This window comes from Ornithodoros turicata, chromosome 1 (genome assembly GCF_037126465.1).
Source record: "Ornithodoros turicata isolate Travis chromosome 1, ASM3712646v1, whole genome shotgun sequence".
In the NCBI taxonomy this organism is placed as follows: Eukaryota; Metazoa; Arthropoda; class Arachnida; order Ixodida; family Argasidae; genus Ornithodoros; species Ornithodoros turicata.
Window position 1 is genome coordinate 154,010,412 of NC_088201.1, and position 22,726 is coordinate 154,033,137.

The 22,726-nt window shown below is 43.0% G+C and overlaps 2 long non-coding RNA genes and 5 other non-coding genes across 7 annotated transcripts; 6 read left to right on the top strand and 1 right to left on the bottom strand.

Annotated features, from left to right (window-relative positions):
* The first annotated feature begins 330 nt into the window (after positions 1 to 330).
* Trnas-aga (transfer RNA serine (anticodon AGA)) lies at positions 331 to 412 on the top strand. The gene has a single exon. It is a non-coding gene; the product is annotated as a tRNA-Ser (tRNA).
* Positions 413 to 524: 112 nt separating this feature from the next.
* On the top strand, positions 525 to 598 carry Trnas-aga (transfer RNA serine (anticodon AGA)). Its single transcript has one exon. It is a non-coding gene; the product is annotated as a tRNA-Ser (tRNA).
* A 112-nt stretch (positions 599 to 710) lies between these two features.
* Trnas-aga (transfer RNA serine (anticodon AGA)) lies at positions 711 to 792 on the top strand. The gene has a single exon. It is a non-coding gene; the product is annotated as a tRNA-Ser (tRNA).
* A 112-nt stretch (positions 793 to 904) lies between these two features.
* Positions 905 to 986, top strand: Trnas-cga (transfer RNA serine (anticodon CGA)). The gene has a single exon. It is a non-coding gene; the product is annotated as a tRNA-Ser (tRNA).
* A 112-nt stretch (positions 987 to 1,098) lies between these two features.
* On the top strand, positions 1,099 to 1,180 carry Trnas-cga (transfer RNA serine (anticodon CGA)). Its single transcript has one exon. It is a non-coding gene; the product is annotated as a tRNA-Ser (tRNA).
* A 1,945-nt stretch (positions 1,181 to 3,125) lies between these two features.
* Positions 3,126 to 5,535, top strand: LOC135371307 (uncharacterized). Its single transcript, XR_010415560.1, has 4 exons — positions 3,126 to 3,249; positions 3,331 to 3,460; positions 3,717 to 3,801; positions 5,437 to 5,535. It is a non-coding gene; the product is annotated as an uncharacterized LOC135371307 (long non-coding RNA).
* Positions 5,536 to 18,623: 13,088 nt separating this feature from the next.
* Positions 18,624 to 20,826, bottom strand: LOC135371318 (uncharacterized). Its single transcript, XR_010415561.1, has 4 exons — positions 20,308 to 20,826; positions 20,075 to 20,169; positions 19,834 to 20,005; positions 18,624 to 18,836 (listed from the first exon to the last, which is right to left on the bottom strand). It is a non-coding gene; the product is annotated as an uncharacterized LOC135371318 (long non-coding RNA).
* Between the last annotated feature and the right edge of the window lie 1,900 nt (positions 20,827 to 22,726).

Genomic DNA, 22,726 nt, shown 5'->3' on the forward strand with positions numbered 1-22,726 from the left:
GCTCATGAAGAGATGGGAAGACAGGGCGACGTCTAGTACTTAGGTTTTAGCAGGCAGTGCACTAGTCGTGCACAGCACTTTTATACTTCTTCAAATCCTTGCCTTCATGTCAATAAAGGTTTTACATAAAAAAAAAAAAAAGGTGGCCGAGTGGTTAAGGCGATGGACTCGCAATCCATTGGGGTTCCACCACACAGGTTCGAATCCTGTCGACCGCGTCAGAGTTGAGACGCTCATGTCCGTTTTGTTGCTTTCTACTACATGCAGTTGAAAAAATAGCTCAATGGAGTCCACCATATGTGTAGAATACACTAAATAAACGAAAAGAGTGCGGTCGTGTTCGAGTGGTTAAGGCGATGGACTAGAAATCCATTGGGGTTCCCCCGCACACGTTCGAATCCTGTCGACCGCGTCAGAGTTTAGATGCTCATGTCCGTTTTGTTGCTTTCTACTACATGCAGTTGAAAAAATGGCTCAATGGAGTCCACCATATCTGTAGAATACACTAAATAAACGAAAAGAGTGCGGTCGTGGCCGAGTGGTTAAGGCTATGGACTAGAAATCCATTGGGGCACAGGTTCGAATCCTGTCGACCGCGTCACAGTTGAGGCGCTCATGTCCGTTTTGTTGCTTTCTACTACATGCAGTTGAAAAAATAGCTCAATGGAGTCCACCATATCTGTAGAGTACACTAAATAAACGAAAAGAGTGCGGTCGTGGCCGAGTGGTTAAGGCGATGGACTAGAAATCCATTGGGGTTCCCCCGCACAGGTTCGAATCCTGTCAACCGCGTCAGAGTTGAGACGCTCATGTCCGTTTTGTTGCTTTCTACTACATGCAGTTGAAAAAATAGCTCAATGGAGTCCACCATATCTGTAGAATACACTAAGTAAAAGAAAAGAGTGCGGTCGTGGCCGAGTGGTTAAGGCGATGGACTCGAAATCCATTGGGGTTCCCCCGCACAGGTTCGAATCTTGTCGACCGCTTCAGAGTTGAGACGCTCATGTCCGTTTTGTTGCTTTCTACTACATGCAGTTGAAAAAATAGCTCAATTGAGTCCACCATATCTGTAGAATACACTAAATAAACGAAATGAGTGCGGTCGTGGCCGAGTGGTTAAGGCGATGGACTCGAAATCCATTGGGGTTCCCCCGCACAGGTTCGAATCTTGTCGACCGCATCAGAGTTGAGACGCTCATGTCCGTTTTGTTGCTTTCTACTACGTGCAGTTGAAAAAATGGCTCAATGGAGTCCACCATATCTGTAGAATACACTAAATAAACGAAAAGAGTGCGGTCGTGGCGATTCTACTTCCGGCAGCGTTAGCGATCGGTCGCAGAAACGATGAGCTCCGTGGGAGCGGCGAATATGGCTAGGCCTAGTTGCCGTCAAGTTGCACTGGATGCCGAGAAATATCCCGGACGTCTCAGTTGTTAGGGCGTTATCAGCGTTTGGTGCAGTAAAGGATATCGTTCGCCAGAAATGGAAGTCGTCATTCTTCGAGGGCGTGGAATCTACTACAAGAGAAATAGTTTTTGAAGTCAAAGATAAAGTGTCTGTGGACGATATCCCGCACCTGATGTTCATCGACGGTTGTCACCCTTACAAAAATCGATATTGAGTTTCTTGTATGATCTTGATGAGTTTGTAATGAGTCAACAGAAACTCATCAGACACTCAACGTTTAATGTGATTCCACATTACGTTCCTATCAGGAACTCCATTGAGTTTTGACATTAATTTTTCTCATGAAAAATTTCCATATTTTTTCTGCAGAGTTTTTAATGTATGAAATCATCAGGACATACCACTCGTGCTGTTCAAGACAAATATCCTTGAACTGACCGTTGATATGTTTTTATACTAATAACGGTGCAGTGCGGTGACATTTACCATGTCTCACACCAGCCGCAGATACCAGGAGGGGGACGGGCGATAACGTAGTTTTATACATGGGATTTTCCTCTGTCCCCTCTCCCACTACGCGCTCCGACAAAGAAACCATCCCATATCCCCCTTAAAAAAAAAATAAAAAAAATAAAAAAATAAACGAAAAAATAAAAAATAAATAAATAAAATAAAATAAAGAATAATAGTAATAAATAAATAAGAGAGAGGGAGATAAAGCCAGTCTCTGGGTCCGACCTTGGCTAGTGCTACTGTGCTACTAAAACTTACAAGAACAGTCTATAAGAAAGAAGCTGCGCTCACGTACGGGGTATAGCTGCAAGACGTCTTTCTCTTCTGTCCTAAACTGAGTACACGAGCTGCGCGCGCCATACGCATTTGGATCTAGCAGATAGCAACCCTTGTTTGATGCAGAATTCACTGCCTGCTGTCAAAAAAAAAAAAAAAAAGAGAGAAATAAGAAAAAAAGGTCTCCACAGTGCTCCGGCTGGCCCTGACCCCTCGGGTAATCAGACAATATACTACAGCCGACTAAGTCACAAGTCTCGTGAGGAGTAGAAAAATCGCGGGAAAGTGAGTCTTCGCTCCTCCGTCGAACATGGAAGTTCGAAAATATCCTTATCTTTGTCGGATTCGCAACACTTCTGTCACTCGCACGGCCTGTAGCTTGACCTCGAGCTTGTAGTCTGTGTTTAGTTCGAATCGGTACAGTACAAACACCATTATAATGACACTGCTTGTATCTTCTCATTTTTGGCATTTTACCAGCAACATGCAGAACACATTAGAAGAAACAACACACAATAGCGACTTTGCTATTAATTAGCGGGCTTCAGTTGTCCAAGCATACAGTTTTTATTTGAAAGCTTTGAAGGATATTTCGGCGTATGAAAAATAGGCAAAAATGCTGAGAGGGAAAGTAGTCGGGTAAAAGATCACGAAATTCGCACAGCACCGGATAGTTCGTTCTCTTCGTCTTACGCACATTTCGACATCCAACGTATTTACTGATAATTAAAGTGCATAATCATTTATAAATTAATTTTTTAGGCTACGACATGTTTAATTATAATAATAATTATTATTATTACATTAATGGCAACAGTAAGATGCTGATATTATATGGATTATAAAAGGTGTTGTCTTGTAGCGCCCCCCTCGCTATGTCGGAAAATGTCACTGTATCCTCGGCCTGTGTTCCCGTTTGGTATGTCTTCCGCCGTTGCACGTGTGTTTTTACGCTTCGTTATTTTGCTATAATTTAATGATTTTACACGTCCTGCGCGTGTTACTTGTGTCATTTGGAAGGAAGGAACCGCTGGCTATAATCGAACTGCTATGGTAAGTGTTCATACTGCTGGAAGCAAGTTTGTGTACCTGAATTGAGCCATAACTTCCCGCTTTGTGTGTAACGTATCACAGGTGAGGAAAAAGTTACGGAACGAAGTCATGCGAGATACGCTAAACAGGGTGCACGAGGCGACACGGAGGAAGCGTTAAAAGTAACGAAAGCCACAAAAAGCCCGCTGAGCAGCTTTGGAAAAGACGAAAGGTACGTTTTGCACCACTGTGTCGTAATTGCACGAAAACATGCATTGTTGAGCTTTCTCTGTGTGACGCTACGGTGTGTTCCTGTTTTGTTTTTATAGCATGCTCGCATAATTCCTGTTGTAGCATAATTTCTGCGCTAGAGATAATTTGACACGGAATGTTGTTTAATGCCCCAGGCCTCCGGATAAGCGAGACATGACTACATTCTTATGCTTCACGTTCGATGTCTACCAGATATTTATCTCCTGATTTTTCAGACTGCATTGGTATGTTGTGGAAGCCACGAAAATTACGAAGAGCCCCGAGTCGTTCAAGGGGGTGGCAACAGCCGAGGATTAAAAGGTAATGTGTCTCATCTTGGAAATAGCAGTAATTATATATAATTGGGTTTGGTTAGACTCTGCTTTACTGACACTGTTCATCAACATGGCATGCTTTGAGAAAGTAAGGTTGTACCACCATCACATGGGGATCTCAACGCCATCAAACACATTGTCTTTATCGCTGGCCAATTTCATGCTGCCATACTGTGCTTTACAAATGGCTTCAGTTCAAGGAAGCGGCTGGAAGAAGCTGCAGCAGCTCTGTGGGTACTGTGATCATATTAGTGTAGAAATTATTAGGTATACACTAACGTAATGTTGCTTGAGCTTTTATTTTGTGCTAAGGAGCATTTCCATGTTTCGACTCTGCGAGACAGTTGAGAACTTTCGGGTAATGGCCTTATCGTCCATAAAGCACACACTTCAAGATGTGTTGTCAACAGTTTCGACACGAAATATAGCTCCACTGGTGTCTACACGTCTGACCCCTTTACAGATATTGCAATTTTACTGCTGTAGTTTTTTTTTTTTTATGTAAATCAGACTATAGGGCAGCTAATATATGGAGCCATTTTTCACTTCATGTTTGACTAAAGTTGAAGCAACCATAGACAGTCTTTGTGCAGCACCACATAACTCCCTTAGTTCAATGATGTTCAACGGCCATCGACTTGATGTCTGCTCATCCTTGCCAGTGTGGAATGAGTATTTGAACAGATTTTATATTGAAGTGCCTAAGTTATTTCAGTAACATAGATCGCTTTTATGGTTGAGAATTTCCAATCTTTACTGGCAAAAGTTAGTGTCACGACTAAATGGGAATTGAAGCTGTAATGCAAATGTGTATAATAATTTTTTAAACTTATTTATTCGCTGTAGTGGTGAATATCAGTGCAGGTGCTCTTGTCGAAAAAGCAATTTTAGGCAGATTGTACTGCAAAGGTTACAAAACCTGTTCTCCGTTTAAGAACATAGGTAAATGGTCAAATGCGAATAAATTGCTCTGAAAGTTATGAATGTTGTGAAAGAAGCTATGAATCCAACAGGGGTCAGTGCACTAACCGGCAGGTGCTTTGGTGGATTGGGGTATTGCACACAACACATTTGTCTGAAATCATAACTCGTTGTGAACAACAGTGTGTAAAATTTCCATCTGCTGCAAGATTGCAAGGGCAGCTGGCCATTTCCAATATTGTTGTTCACACGTGCTGTGTATGCTGAAATCGTGATTTTACTGATGGTTCCGCATGCTACCTTTTCAGATCAGGTGATGAAAATATGAAAAATGATTTGAGAAGAATATGTAGTGCTTTACAAGCAATTATGACATTATTCAAGAGCACCGATATTTTCACCAATATACGCACTGTATTGTTGCCTTTGCTCACAGTTTCAACTTCGAAAATAGAGATAGGAATATCAGGGAAACAGCCAGCTGACATTATTAATTGTCGGTTTCTTTGAGTCTGAGCTTAATTTCTTTTGAGGTGGCTTCCTTATATTTGGTGGCCAAAATAGGCCACCGTGGGCCACATGCGCACCATGTGTTTGTGATACCCTCGTTCTACTGTATTGGAGTTCTTGCTTGTGATATGTTGCATTAAGTTTGTGTACTATGGTACTTATCAATTTGCAACTTTTTGTCGTTTTACAGACTGTGTGTAGCAAGTTCGACAACACCGTTATTCAGCTGAAGAACAGTTTGTCCTCGATGGTGTAAAGAGAGCTCAAATAAATGTTCTGTGGTGGTATATTTTTGTGGTTTTGTAGTGCAAACACTCTTGTATAATACTGCAGGAGCACGTCAAAAACTCTACACGCACATCAGGTACCTATCAGAAATTCAGTGCCCAATTTTCAACAAAAACACCTCATAAATTCAACAGAAACTGTCAAGAAACACATTATAAACTCTACAGTAACTGTCAAGAAACATGCCAGAAACTCAACAGAAATGTACTCATCAGATACTAATCAGAAACGCGGTGGCCAATTTTCAACAGAAATACATCAGAAACTCATTAAAAAAGTCATCAGAAATTCTGATGAGTGTGATGTCAAAAGTCATTGACTTTTCTTTAGAAACTCATTAAGATTTTTTGTAAGGGCAGGTTCTGTTGGACGTACAAGGTCGCGCTCCGCTTTGCCTACGTTGCAAGATGGCGGGCCACATCAGGAAGTCCTGCAATACGCCCTGGTGTAAAAAATGTAAGAGATTCGGGCACGACGAAGAGGAGTGTGTATCGACGTATGCGTCACGTGTAAAGCGGACGGACGAGCCAGCCAGGGAGATGTTCGCCGACCGCACAGATGACGTCACAATGGTGGAAGCCTGCGAGAACGAAAGGGAAGGAACAAAGGAGGCCTTTCACAACGCTGATCGCCCAGAGGAGTCGACCGTTGGCAAAGGAGATGTGCACGGCCAGGACGCCCCGAAAGACTATGACCCGGCAGCAAGAAGGAAAGAGAGAAGTTCCTCAGTTGATGGCAGCGATGACGAACTTCTTAAACAGGATATGCGAATGACTACTGCTGCAGCAAAGAGACTCAGACAGACAGATTCAACAGGTTTTCCTCCATTAACGCCGCAGGAAAGTGCTGGTTCCTGCCTCAACGACATCAATTTTGGAACTCTTTAATGTGACTTGGCATGCACTCAGCTGATCGTCCGCTATGGCAATGGAGATAAGTATGAACCGCTCTTGGCTTTTATTGATTGACGCGGCCGTTCCATGAGAGGCACATCAATCAGTGTAGGGACGATAAATGTGAGGGGACTCAACTCAAGAAAGAAACAGTATCAACTTAAACGTTATCTTCAAGACCACGACGATATTGATGTGCTAGCAGTTCAGGAAACGAAGATCTGCTCTGAAGAAAAGACGACGGAATTGATATCGTATGTGTTTGCATCTGACTTCGATGTTGTCGTCAGCCACGCGGTTGGGTGTTCGGCCGGAACTTTGCTGTGTTTAAGAAAGAGACAAAACATGCTTCCGCTGCAGTACTCTACTGATGATCAAGGTCGAATAGCGAAATTAGACGCCCTTGTAGACAACGAGATATGGCGCTTTATCGGTGTGTATGCGCCCAACGACATGTTAGAAAGGGTCGCTTTTTTCAACTCCGTGGGTGACGTAGCAGAGGAAGTGGACAACACAGTTCTGCTGGGCGACTTCAACTGTACGTTAAGCGATAACGATCGGAATAGAATCAAAAACACTGCCGACAAGAGCGAAGTAGCCTTGAAAGCTTTAATAACAAATTGCAGCATGACGGATGCATTTGAGTGTATGAAAGGAACGCCTCCCGTATTTACACACTTTCAAGGGAATTCCCACGGCAGATTAGATAGAGTATACATATCAACACTGTGCAAGAAGAAGTTCACGAGATACGGTGTGAGGCCTGCATATTTTAGTGACCACTGTTTAGTAAAGGCGACCCTCGGTCAAGACAGAAAGATGGCCAGAAGCGATGGATGGTCGTTGTGGAAGATGAATGTGAGTATACTCGATGATGAGAGCTTCGTTGGATTGGTAAAGGATGAGATTGCAGGACTCATAACAACTGACAGAACGTGGAGCTCAGCGTGGGATCTCTTTAAACAACGTGTACGTTTTATAGCAATCGAGAGGAGCAGTGTGCTGGCATACCGTGAAAAATGGCGAGAGGAAGAACTAAAGAAGAACCTGAGCATTATTATCAAGGCTGAGTCCAAAAACCCGGGATCGTTAAGTAAAGAAATGGAGGACACAAAATGTGAGCTGGAACTAATCAATCAAACGAGATATGAGGGGGCAAGAATACGGTCCAGATCCAGACAATATTTACCGGACGAGTTGCCCAGTAAGAGACACGTCCGACATGAGCTGGAACATGTCGGGTGAAAGCTATAGAAGAGATTGAACAGGAGGGGGCAATAATTAGTGATGAAGGAATGATACAAAAATGTTTCTACGAGTACTTCGAAAATTTGATTGGGAAACCAAGGAAACCGCAACCGAACGTCGCTGAGATAACGCAGTGGGCGGATGTGGCCAAGTTGACAGAGGAGGAAAAAAGAACACTGGGTGCTCCGCTTGAGCTAGCTGAGATAAAACTTGCGATACAATCACTCGGGAAAAACAAGACGCCTGGTCCTGATGGCTGAGTGGGGGAGTTCTATCAGATGTTTGCTGACTTCATCGCTCCCGTTTTGTTAGAAGTGTACAAGGAGTCAGAAAGACAAGGCACCTTCCCTGCATCTTTTCGGCGTTCTCACACAGTTTTCATCCCTAAGAAGATACCCGCGGGGATTGTCCCTCAAGTGACAGATTTTAGACCAATCACCCTATGCAACCTGGATTACAAGCTATTTGCGAAAGTACTCGCGGCTCGTCTACAGAAGAGTAATATGGGATCAGCTCAAGAAGCCGGCAAGTCACACAGTCGCCTGGACGCCATTAATTAGCAATTAGAGCTAATTGGGACCCCCCACATTAATCAGGACCCACCAGGGAGTCATCACACTAATTGGGGAGCATCTAGGAATTGTCCAGACCACTGTGTGAGTTGCCGGCTACTTGAGCTGATAAAAAATAAAAAAATAGGTAAAAATAAAATGAAAAGATAGAAATAGAGTGGAGAGAAGGAGTTTAGTTGAACATCAACGACGTCATCTTGAAGAAAGCGGCCCGGAACGGCCGCTGACCGTCGCTGGGCGACGGAGCACAGAGGCAGGTTGCAAAGCATCGCAGCACCAGTTCCGGACATCCTGTGACGTCAGCTGTGGCGTCATCATGACATGTCTGGGCAGGTTAGGACAGCTCTGGACATGCAAGGAGAAAAACACTCGTAATACAGAGGCTGGGAAAGCAAGAGTGTGCAAACCATCAATAGCTAACAAGAAAATAGAATTAGTTACACAACAAACGATCCCACCACAACAGGACCGCAGAACGATGCGACTGCTCCATCCGAGAGGCAGGCAGAAACTGACTCGTAATGGTTTTTTTCTCCTGTATAAAGCCCCGCAGCTGCATCCCCTAGCGGGTACTTACTCAACTAATCTCACAACAAAATTATTAAAAATCACGCTAGCGCTACTCCGGTTCCCAAGGTAGAAGATGATAGAAAATGCCGGGGGATGCCCGGACAACAGCAACCAGCACCCGACGTGCACGGGCACGAAAATCGCAAACAAAGCGGGAAGAAAGCTGGCGAAAGCATTAGTTGCACAACAAATCACCTCACCACAGTAGGAGCGCAGACCGATGCGACTGCTCTCCATGACAGCCAGCCAGAAATTGAGCGAGCGCGGGGAGCGCACGTCTGCTTTCCGCGACAGCCAGGGAGAAACTGACTGGGGCGCCGCTCCGCGGCCGCTACGCATACACGCTCCTAGCGCCCTCTGGAGCGACCACCTCCGAGAGGCTAAGAGTGAAGAGCATTCCTGCGCCCCCTGCTGGCCGTTCTCATTGGTCGTGACGTCATCCTATTGTCTCAGGGCTACGCTGTTTTTTTCCACTAATGCTCCTTTGGTCAAGCCACAGTATGACGTCATCATGCACCTGCGTGGCTCAAGGACGCGTACGCTCGAGACAGGGGACCTATTATTTATTGAATCACTATCCCATGATTATTTCCTTTATTTTTCTATAACGATTGAATAGGAAACTATTGCAGAAGAGCACCATGCATGAAAGCTGATCGTAGGAATTCCAAAGTCTTACTAAATGAGACTTGCAAATGAACAAAATATCCTAACACGTAACTCCATCAACGACAAATAAGAGGACTAGGCACTCAACAAATCAACACAGAGTACGGGTAACCAGGAGCGCAGAACTCAGGGCAGCACTATCGTCAAGACAACAATGTTCCTTGTCAAAAGAGAAAAAAATACTAAGCGTCAACAAAGGAAAGCATGCATATCGGGGGCATGTCAGGACACGTCAGGACAAATCGTACGACTGCTTGGCAACAGAGGAAAACAAACACTTGAACAGAGTGAAAAAGGCACTCACCATCATTTTTCCCGTTCACAGCATCCCCTCATTGTAAATCCGCTCGTCACAAAATCCACTTGCATCGTCGAACACCATTCACCAGTGACGAACCACACATCCGCACCCCATCAGAGGCAGACAGAACCCCACCGAAGCTACGCTCTTCCACTGACGACCAACGCCAGGAGCAGAATTTGCGTGTCGAGACCCGTCAGTGTCCAAGAGAGAAGTGAATCCTTGCGCCCCCTGCAGGCCGTTCTCATTGGTCGTGACGTCATCCTATTGTCTCAGGGCTACACAGTTTTTTTCCACTAACGCTCCTCTAGACAAGGTCAACCTGGAACAATAGTCTCTCGGTATGACGTCATCATGCAGGTGCGTGGCTCAAGGACGCGTACGCTCTATGATATACTATCCCTAGATTATTTCCTTTATTCTACTATAATGATTGCATAGGGAACTATTCCAGAAAAACACCATAGACAAGAGGAGATTGTAGCATTTCATTCCCAAAGTCTTACTGTACAGGAAAAAAATGGTTCAGCAAGACATAAAGTCACACACCTGTCCCAATCGCGGTTACTCTCTGAACTAAATGAATCGCAAAATTATTAAGAATAGCTCTACTCCCATTCAAGGCAGCACTATCGTCAAGAATATTCCTTGTACAAAAAGAAAAAAACTGCATGTAGAAGGAAAGCATGTCAGAACAAGCCCAGGCATGTCAGCACATGTTTGTCAGACAAGGGGGGGGGGAAAGCGAAAAGAAACAAAGAAGGAAACCAGCATCAAACTATTTCTAAGCACACGCACTCCTCTTATTCAAAAACAGTGCTCATCATAAATCTGCCCAGGACAATACACACTATTTTTCGGTTGCCACACTTTTTTCCAGTAACGGTCAATGCATTGCTACAGACTGCGTGACGTCATCACATCCTGTCTGAAGAAGAAGACACCGGCAAAGACTCCTATTATTTATTGAATCGCAAGATTATTTCCTTTGTCCTACTCTTAATGACATTGATTCTCTCATTAAAATTCAACAAAAAAGCACCCCGCATATTAACGATTTTCACCCCAAAGGCTCATCATGGTCATTAGAATTACAGTAAACTGTCACTGCTCTTTTAAAATAATAAGTGAGACCACTCAACATCACCTCCAGGCTTATGTAATACATGACCCTTTCTATGCTCATACATTCGTTGTCTGAGGCTACACCTGCGAGCAAAAAAGGCGCGAAAGCCGGGGGCAAAGTTCCATTCGCGCATTGCGAGCAAAAAGGCGCGAAAGCACAAGACAGAACGCCTTTACGGGAACACGATGGCATTCCTATACTATATTAATGATTATTGCATTGCAGTTTAGAAAAACTACAACTAAACTATAATTTTAGGAGCCCATTAAAATTCTACTTTCTATGGAAACTATAATTGCCCTATTACTTGGATCGCTATTAATGAAGCGCTCCAATTTTTTCTCTCTTCCCATTTCAGCTTTGTCATGCAGGGAAGCAGACTCATATCCAAAATAATTAATTTACACTGAGGGTGCAGTGCTTCAGGAATTCCTATCCTGCGCTCAGATGCAAGCATTTCTTCACGGATACCTTTAACAGCTGACTTCCTCAACATATCGAACACCCAACAAAATCAAACAAACAATCAGAGAAACCCTCTTCTCAGCTGTACCATGCGACTGTCTTCTTCGTAAAATCGGTGATCTGAGGAAGAGAGCAGCGAAAAATTGCGCGCACTTGTGCTTGACTTAAAAAACCTGAAGCATATGCCAATAAACCAAGAAAAAGGCACTCATGTCTGGTATCTGATAGTGCCACATACACAGACGCATTGCCCTTGCGTAAAGAAAGCACAGGACAGGGATACACAAATATCCTTAGGTGAGCAGGGAAAAGGCTTAAGACATCAGGTCACCACACATCGCCACGCGGCTAGCACAACATGACACCAACAACATACTAGCGGCGGGAAGAACTGCAACACTGCTAAACAAGTCCAGACATGCCACGATGATGTCACAAATCAGGGGAAAAAGCACACGCATGCACGCACAGAGGACAACGCATTAAACACACGGAGCGCTCTGGAATAATCGTAGCGTTACCGCACATCGCTACGAAGCTCAACGTCTAACACAAGACGGCAGCAACAAGATATTAGCGAAGGGTAAAAATTGCAACACTACTGAACAAGTCTAGACATGCGACATCGAATGCGAAAACACTGGTGATCGGGGAAAAGGCCTAAGCCTGCGGCGGATCATCATAGAGCATACACAACTTCATTTTTCTATTTTGCGTAAACTAAACGCGGTCTGCTTGGAAAACGACGTACAAATTTCCTTAGGGAGCAGAGAAATATATAAATTTGTACTCCGTGCTCAGATACCAGCATTTCTGCTCAAAAACCTGCAAAATTAAGCTCTGCTTACTTCGTCAAGATATCGAACACCCTACAAAATCAAACAAACAACCCCACTTCCACTGGTAGAACACTATTCAGCTTTTACGCAGGAGGCTTTCTTCTACATAAAAAGTAGAGAAAATAAGAAAAGAGCAGCGAAATATTACACGCACTTTTGCTCGCATAGCTATAAGAGAAAAAAATAAATAAAAGAACGACGCACACGCTAATAAACCGTGACAAAGACACCCTTTTCTGCTATCAGATAATTATTGCATAATGCTAAATACTCATTTGCATTGGCCCTGCGTGAAGAAAGCACAGGACAGGGATACACAATCTATCTTAACAGAAAGTCACTTCTACTCGAACAGCTTAATACCATAAAGTCTGAATTTTTGCAAAGAAAATAAAGCCTGAACAGCGCTACGAAGGTGACAGACACATACTAACAAACAAACAGACACTTCTTCGAGTCTGTATTATCTTTTAAAAAATAACGAAAGCACACATAAAAAAAAATCAAATCGGCTAGGTAGCCTACCAGACGTTGCGCCTTAAAGTTGGCTGCACGCAATGCGCGGAAGCATGCTGTGAAGCCAACTTGCGGTTTTGCTGGATGCACATGAAGTTCGATTCCAATTGGAAATCGCGCTAAGGACGTGCCAAACGTGGACTTTTCGGAAGATTAATCCCAATACCTGGAATTCTGTTCATTTTAGCGGGAATGCTGGCGCTTGTGCTCCATTATTCGAAATTTTTGAATATTCGAATTTCTCGATTATCAAATTTTCGAATACGAATAGGGTTCGAATATCAACAATATTCGAACAATATTCGAAATTTCGAATATTCGCACACCTCTAGTGAATACTGACACTCAACGATATATAACAAAAAACAAACAAATTCCATTCTCATGAACTCTCCTCTGCCGAGCGGCTTTCTCCTGATCTACCTGGATGCTGACTTTTCCCCCCCTCACCTACATTCTGAGTAAAAGCAGTGACAGAAGAAAAGATCCGCGAAAAATTACACGCATTTGTGTCACAGGACAGGGATACACAAATTTCCTTAAGTGAGCAGGGAAAAGGCTTAAGTCGTACCGCTCAGGAATAATCGGAGAATCACCGCTTATCGCTACGCGGCTAGCGCTTGAACAGCGCTACGAACGTGACAGAAACAAACAAACAAACAAACAAACAAACAAACAAACAAACAAACAAACAAACAAACAAACAAACAAACAAACAAACAAACAAACAAACAAACAAACAAACAAACAAACAAACAAACAAACAAACAAACAAACAAACAAACAAACAAACAAACAAACAAACAAACACTTCTATTCATTTCTATTGATAAAGGCGTAAACCACACTACAAGAACAAAGCACGCTGCTTCAGGAAAGCGTATCAAATGCATCGCAACAGGACCGGCTCTCATAAAATAGCCTGCCCAAAACGAAGACTTCACCAGGTTCGCGAGGTAATTCCATTAAAAACGCTCTCGCTCTATCCTACAGATAGCAATGCAAGCGCTGCTACCCTTATTTTTTAAAGGTCAGCTATGCCGATATCCCAAATAGTCGAAACGGTTGTGATATTCTAAAAGCCCACATCCAGCTGTCCCCAAAATACACCTTCATTCTCTCAGTTCGGTACAGTACCATGTCAAAAAAATAGGTAATTCATTCCGAAACACACATGGGCGCAGCCATTTTTATGACGTAAATGCGCCCGAACGGGCATTGTGACGTGTACGCGCCTTCGTACTTGTCAGTGGATTTCAGCTACGGCTTCTCGCGGCTTCACGTATCTGTGCTTGAAGATGGCGGACAGCCGGGTTCCACCGTTCCGCGATAAGTAAACAGTGCAGCAGCTGCGAACTCATTCGCGAACCAACCTCTGTGCGATGTTGTGACTGGAATTCGTCGTTTGTGTTTTGTGAGCACGTACAATTTGTATCAAGTCGCGTCTGCGTTAGCCCCTTTACAGCACTTGCCCATTGTAGAGGCTGACGTTTCGACAGCCGTGTCAGCAAGAAAATGCCGACAGCGTTTTATTACTGCAGGAAAATTGTGCTATGTATTTGAGAAACCGCATACTGCTATGGGACAAGTTTTACGTACGATTTATCAATGTGCAACAGCGTCGACGACGGTATGTAACGACGAAAGACGTAAAATGAAATACAAATCACATTTTAAACTTTTTGTGAGTTTCTGTGCATTTTCCAGAAGCTTTCTTTGAATCACGCACTCCCATGTCACGCTGCGTTGTGTGGTACGCTACAAACTACTGCATTTTATGTCTAACATCTGGATATTGTTTGTAATGAACACCGTCGCACAAAAACATGCACACGAAAGCTCCAGTAGCCATGTGGTTGCACACTATGCAGACGCAAAAGAAGTACCAGAGCACATATTGCCACTTAGAAATGTGGTGCCTGAAGAGTTAGGGCATAGCATAGATCCTAGAAATCAGGTGCACCTTATCCTTCTGTAGAGTGCGCTTTCAATTCACAACTCAGCCCATGGGGTGTAAAAGTACTAAAGGCAATTATGTGACTTGTCGTCGTGGGTGACATCACTGGCCAGCCTCGGGATTAATTCCGTGCTCAGGAATTATTGTACAAATCACTTTGTATGTAGGACGTGATAAGCAATATGTAAGTTGCAACCTTGTCTGCAGCATTCTCAATGGCCTCTTACCTTTACAGTGAGAGACACGTTACCAAACCATTTAAAAAGGGCAGTGTAACTTGAGTTTTTAATTTATAAAAATATAAGTATACAATATGTAATATGAAATAAAAAATAACATTTATAAAAATAATTTATAAAAAATAAATAAAAAGGCTTCATGGAAGCAATCCGTTAGCATACCCATTGCACATGAAGCACAATTATATATGCTTGGACATCATCTAATTAATCTTCTGAACCATATGTGTGGCTGCATACGAAATTTTTTATGCGCATCCTCTACCTTCCTATTCCTACATGTGCACACGAATAACAGTGCATATATATGAAGTGGCAAAAAGCAACGCTAGACTCTACCATCATTGTGCCCCTTTAACTTTTCCACATTTATGTCTGGTGAACAGGGAATATCTCACTAGAAAAGAAGACATTTGCGCATCGTTTGGCAAGCAAATAAATATATTTATTTACATTTTCCATAAATCAACAATGTTGTGACCTGGTGCAAATATTAATGTCAACAAGTAAAGTACTTGCAAATTATTCCTATGTGCTCAAATGCAGATATGACAATTCTGTTTTTGTACCTCAGCACAGTACAGTTTCAAAATTAACAAACTGCACAGCATCAGCAATCTTAAAGTATCTCAAGAGGGGAATCACATAAAGCTCCAATAATAGACTGTGCGAACAAAGCTAAAAAAAAAAAGTACTTCAAGAAAAATCTGAATAATCGGTTGCCGTTGTGATATGTACTACTATCCCCAAGAACACAATCACCTCCTAGGTACGTCCGAGGAAAGTCATCAGCGGACAGGGATAACATCCCCAGGACTTCTCTACCAGGTCCTCAATTTGTTAGAAATGTGACAAAGTGAGACTCCCCGTCATATCCTCAGGACCTCCTATGGGAGCTACCAAATGATGCGGCTAGTACAGTTCTGGGAGCAAGCAGATACCAATTAGTGAATTATTTATTTTGGGAAGTGAGGGCACATTTGTAGCACCCAGTCAGCGTGTGTGTGCTTTTTATATATTTTCAACCTCGGTCACCAGCTATCATTCGTGGTTTCTCATCTGTATTCCGTTCAGCGTATTTCTCACCACAAACAATGAGTGTCACAGTTTAAAAGGCAAAAAGAAGAGAGATATATAAAAGGCCCCTAGGTCACTAAAACCTGCGAAACCACTTAGAAAGGCATATGATCTGTATTGGCATCGGAGCGGAAGACCAGCCACACAGACTGGCTCCCTCTAACGTTTCACACGGACTAAACTAAGGCTACGTAGATGCGAACTCTAGAGCAATATGATGAAAGGCATATGATGCAGCAGCATTTCCTTTCCAAGACAGAACAGATACAAGTTATTGCTTGTCTTCCGAACTTCAGCAGATTCGGGAGTCCTCTTCGCATCTCAGTCAAAACAAAGGGTGAGGTATCTAAGTTTAACTTGATTTCGCACATAACCAACAATGAAGTGAGAAATTCCTTGGAGTATTAAATCGCTATTAAGGTAGTGTCCGTGTTTCTTACTGCTTTGGTTTGATGCATGCATAGTAAGCGAAGCTTGGGCAGTGAAACGCTATTATTTTTTGTCTCTTCGGAAATAAAAGGCTCCGCGCAACCTCCTGCCAGAGACCCTTTGCGGACACTCATGCAACAAGACCGCAGTGAAAGGTCTAGCAAACTGTATTTTAGTGCACGTCAAACGCTGCACATGGACGGATTCCGACGATCGGTATTTGAGCCCCTATATCTCTTTTTATTTTATATTTTTGTTCGTTTTTTTAAATTTATGCATGAGCACTCCTTCTTTGATTGTATTGGGTAATGAGAAATAAATCGGGAAGTTGATTACTGGCTAGCAGGTATTAAAATGCACAACGGAGTCTTAAAATAATTTACTTCTCCTGTGCTTGACCTCCGGTTGACGACCGCAGGATGTACGCAAATGACAATCACTGGAAGCTCCTATGATGACAGCCTGTGGACCTCCTCCGTTCATCCCATCACGGACGAGGACGTGATGACACTTTGAGGACATCCTGAGGACCGCGTGTGTTCTTGGGGATGCACAGTTCATTAATGGAACATGTTACCTCATTGCATTGCCTCCATGTCAGCTCTAGAACAGGCAGCTTTTTAGGTCGCTCTTTTCGTGTTTTTCTATTGTCTTTTTTTCTTTTCTGTTTTTGCATTAGCAAGCATGGCCATAGTGAATCACAAGCAACCAAGGGCAGTATGAGACATCTACAATGAGACTGCTAGCTCTAAACTGATATATTTATTAGCAGACTCTGGAATATACACATATGCTGCTAAGAAAATGACAATTTAACCAATAGAATAACAGACAAGAAAAAGGGTTATATATCTTCCCCTCTCCTCATTCTATTTCACACGCAGCCCTAGTATCATTCTGAGTGTGTCCGTGCGTTCCCTTTGAGATAACGTATCTCTGACAGAAGCAAATCCAACAGCGGACTGCTTACGGATGCAACTATCTTGGATTTCTCTAACCACTTGTCATTTAACCGCTGCCTTGAGCTGTGTGTTCTGGAAATTTAGGCAGCATCCAGAGCCCCTGCTGTGTTGCCATGTTTCTCGAGAGCCTGTGTTTCACTATGGCTCTCAGATACAAACTACCCAATTTCAACACAGTAGAAAACACAGATTTGTAAATAGCATCTGTTGATTGCACCGTACATACCCCCCACATAAAGGATCATAGTGGATACTACATCTTGTGCGATAATGTCAGGAACACAAAAAATATAGATTTTAAACCACTCTTACGTCGTAGTAGTAGTATTTGTGTGAAGCTGCGCAATTCCTGTCCTGCAAATAATTTCAACCATATGTTTCACCTGCCAGCGTGATGATCCCCTGAAAAGCAATTCACACTTGGCGGGAACTACCGGTTCTGAAACCTATCCCTGACATGTGTAGCCATCAGGGAGGAAACCCAAGGGCTGCGGTGGAAAAGACAAACACACACGGGCTATGTTCTCTCTGTGTATCAGCTGCTCTGGCTAGGTTTCTATTCACGCTTAATGGCCGTAGCAGTATTGCATGAAGACCACTGCTAAGTTGTGTTGAGAAACACCACTTTATGTTTGCCATGTCTAAATGAAACGTACCTGACCAGATCCAAATTAACCGTTCTGAGTCTGGAACACACAAAGAGAAAAACGCAACACACGCCACAACATTAACAGATAGCAAATGAGCTGTAGTGAGCTCCACCTTGGGACAAAGTCAACAAGTAATTCACCAAAAGTCAATGAGCGCCTGAAATGTAACATCTCCAGTGGCATAGCCCGACCTCAAAGGTAGGGGGGGGGGCTCGATACGAAAACTCCCCCCCCCCTCGCTGATCCTGTGTCGACAACACACACATACTTGTGCACACTTCAAACTGAGGATTAAAAAAAGGGAACGAAATAGTTGATTTAGACGTTCACAGTACGATTACATGTATAGGCTGTCATGACCAATGAAGTGGTGTCACGAGATTGTATTTTGGAAAGCTCATACTTTGAAAACCATTCAAGAATGCTTCTTAGATAGACGCCAAAAACTGCAAGAACTTTCGCGATAGGGACACTGGTCCCCCCCCCCTCCCCATATATTATGTTCTCGGATTTGCACGATTTGTGTGGGTCGGTCCGTGGCAGGTAGGGGGGGCTCGAGCCCCCCCTAGCCCCGCCGTGGCTACACCACTGAACATCTCTGACTGGTAGCAGGATGGCCCACGTTCAATTCCTGGTGCTAGCACTGACTGGCTTTTTCATGAATTATTTGTTTGAAGTTTCGATGTGCTTGAGAACCATTCGTCAACCATTGTATCCTCATGAGGTGATGAGGGTTTGTCATCCCAAAGAGACTCCCTTTCTGGCATGTGTCCTTATGGATGCTCATCACTGCAGAAAAAAAGAAAGAAAGAAAGGAAAAGCATTTAATGATAAGAAATGGATAGTCGCATTTACTGCATAATGATTGTGCACAACAGAAAGAATACTTTTGCACAGAAGGCTGTACTTCTTGATGTCTAACATCAAGTTACAAAATTCCAGAATATATGACATGTTGTAAGGTAGAGAATAAGTAGAGTTATTGAGTTGTCGAGTTGAGTTGAGGGGGCAGTTGTACCCCCTTTTTATTTTATTATATATGATTATATAATTATCTTTATGTCTGTACCACCCCTCGCTCTCTACATTACAACATGTTTTATATATTCTGGGATTTTGTAACTTCATGTTAGACATTAACAAGAGCAGCCTTGTGCACGAAAGTCTCGTCTCATTAAAATTTAGATGCTCTCAACAGTCTTCTTTCTGTTGTGAATCTCTATCGCAGCATACCTGCACATTGCTGTTCTACGTACTGTGACTTTGCAGTAAGAGTATGGACTTTGGGTAAAAAGACTACACAGCACTGCTCAGGTATTTTTGCCTATCGAACAGTATGTATGTATGCAGTATGCACACAGTATTTGTGCACCGCAACCACTAAAAATGTAGTGAATGTGGCATTGCCCACGGTAATGCACCAAGTTGAACACAATTATTGTAGAATCCAGGTATTTTAGCTTACATGACAAGCCAGTACCACACCAGTATCCAGTGTGAAGTTGTGACAAATAAATAGTTTCCATTTTTCTTAGCTCTCAGAAAACAGACAGTGAATTAATAAGAGTAGACAATGCTAACATGAATTCTGGGCTATTCTTCAGATGAAGATTCACAGATAGTAAAGGCACCTTCCTCAATGGACGTTGATGACACTGAAAATTCTAAAATGTTATCAGAGGCGACATCAGCTTCGGTGTGTCAAAGGATTGTATGTCCAACAGTAATCCAGCTAACAGTAACAAAAATGTGCAAAAGACAAATTAACTGAACTAATGTAACGTACCTTCTATATCAGACAGTAAAGCTTGTAACACCCCATCCACAGGAACCAGTGTCCAGACACAAAAGTGCTTGAACTGGGAGATAGCAGCTAATCGGAATGGCGATCTTTGTTTTCCACCCTCGAAGCACAGGTTGTAACTTTGAGGGCAGATTTAAAAGTGGTGTCAAAATGTCTGCATGCGAATGCGCATGAAAAGTTGAACATAGATGAATACTCAAATTATAACATCACATTGTCATACCTGTTGGTGGAGGTGGATTGCAACTAACGTGTCAGCAATTTCTTCATGACCAGATGCAAGCCAGATCATGCTTCATTTCCGCCTTCAGCGTGCACCTGTGATAATTCAGAAGTTAGATTATCAATAGTACTATTGTGTTGTTAATCGTGGTTATATCAGAGTAAGCGCAGTGGGACAGCTGCACAATCGATTCATTAAGCTTGCTATTTTTTTATATCTGAACCTCGACTTACCATTTTTTGCTCTCGTTTTTTGCCTTGATCCTCCGTGGCACGTTCAAAATGTTATGCGTCGGGCACCTCGGATTTTCATCAGACGATTTCGTGCCAAGATTCCAAATTGCCTCTGGAGTCGCGCGTAACCTATGATAACATTCGTGGACGAAATCCTTGCAGTGGAAATTAGCAGGCACCACTGTCAGCCAAGAGCTTCGCACTGCTTGGTCTTTTGGCAGCTTATAATAGGTAACACTTGAATGCACCGATGAATTGTTCTAACAGCGTAGTACTCTCGCATCTTCGACAACTTCGCCGTGGCATATTTACGAATCATATCGCTCCAGCCCATAAAAGGCAAGGTCAGAACAAGGAAGTGCACTTTCCAAACGACGCTGTGCCAAAAAAAAAAAAACATTCACATGCTTTGTTTCCGGCTTAGCAACAACATAACAGCTGTTCGCTTATGTACGATGCACAGAGGAGGAAACGAAAGAAGCCAAGCAGCCAAGCCAAGAGTCCATGCCAAGCCAAAGACAGATAAACCGAGAGCAGTGACGTCGGTGCGCCCGTGCGCAGGGTTTGCCGACGGTCTGACGGCCGGGCGTGGGAACTAAAAAAACTGTTTTCTAAAAAACTGCTAACAGTTGGAGCAAGATATTTCGCACACATATTCAGTGTTCGGTAATGAACACGCAGCGCGAGTATCGCTCAGTTCTGCGGCACTTCAAAATCGGCATATCTGACCTTTAAGCCACTATTCCACGCAATAGTACATAAATGTATCACTCGTGTCACATGAAAAGGCACACACAAAGAACTTACTTGTCAAGTGGGATCCCTGGTTCAGGAAAGCGCGCGCGCCTGCGCGCACACATACACAGACACACACTCACATTTTCACACTCACAAACACAAAGTCTATTCTCACAACCACATAAATTCATATTATTCCTCAGGTCAATAATTATCCTACCATCGTCAAAAGATGGATCACTCTTGTATGCGATCGCAAAGCAATAGGTCCTCGTTCCGGATGTAATAGGAAAACAACAACAACAACTTTATTTTCGGCCTTGGAGAGTGGGGAGTTTCATCGCAACAGGCGATGCTCTACCCCAGTGCTTGGTGGAATGGGGGGAATAAAATAAACAGACTTCTTCCCAAGGATAATAGGGTAATAGGATATCGCCAAGGTAATAGGATATCGCCACTCGGCCGACGCGAACCAAAAAAGAAAGAAAGGAATGCGCGTTCGCTATACCTCCACAAAGAAAACGGTGCCGTGCTTGTACGCAGCGCTCATCATACAGGAGTGAATTGTCTTCTTCGTTTTCCTTTTATTTTCTTGCACCCATATATTTTGCAAGAATACTATAGAGCAGAACGGACAAATGTGAACATCATTCGCTACACACTGTAGCTCTCATCATTTTTAAACCAAACCACTTAACATGTGTTCATAGGTCTTCACTAAATAGGTGAGCCGATAATGACTCAAAATGAAATGAAATCAAATAAAATAATCATTCCAGCATCGCTGGCTGCAAGCTTGGGTACCCTGCTTGGGTCTGCTGGCGCTGGAATAAAAGATTTATCGCGAGGGCACTACAATGGTGAGCTCTGCTGAAATTCGAATATTCGAAAATTTCGAATAATGGAGCACAAGCGCCAGCATTCCCGCTAAAATGAACAGAATTCCAGGTATTGGGATTAATCTTGTGAAAATTCCACGTTTGGCACGTCCTTAGCGCGATTTCCAATTGGAATCGGACTTCATGTGCATCCAGCAAAACCGCAAGTTGGCTTCACAGCGTGCTTTTGCGCATTGCGTGCAGCCAACTTTAAGGCACAACGTCTGGTAGGCTACCTAACCGATTAGATTTTTTTATGTGTGCTTTCGTTATTTTTTTTAAAGATAATACAGACTCGAAGAAGTGTTTGTTTGTTTGTTAGTATGTGTCTGTCACCTTCGTAGCGCTGTTCAGGCTTTATTTTCATTGCAAAAATTCAGACTTTATGGTATTAAGCTGTTCGAGTAGAAGTGACTCTCCGTGCTCGCTTAAGATAGATTGTGTATCCCTGTCCTGTGCTTTCTTCACGCAGGGCCAATGCAAATGAGTATTTAGCATTATGCAATAATTATCTGATAGCAGAAATGGGTGTCTTTGTCACAGTTTATTAGCGTGTGCGTCGTTCTTTTATTTATTTTTTTCTCTTATAGCTATGAGAGCAAAAGTGTGTGTAATATTTCGCTGCTCTTTTCTTATTTTCTCTACTTTTTATGTAGAAGAAAGCCTCCTGCGTAAAAGCTGAATAGTGTTCTACCAGTGGAAGTGGAGTTGTTTGTTTGATTTTGTTGGGTGTTCGATATCTTGACGAAGTAAGCAGAGCTTAATTTTGCAGGTTTTTGAGCAGAAATGCTGGTATCTGAGCA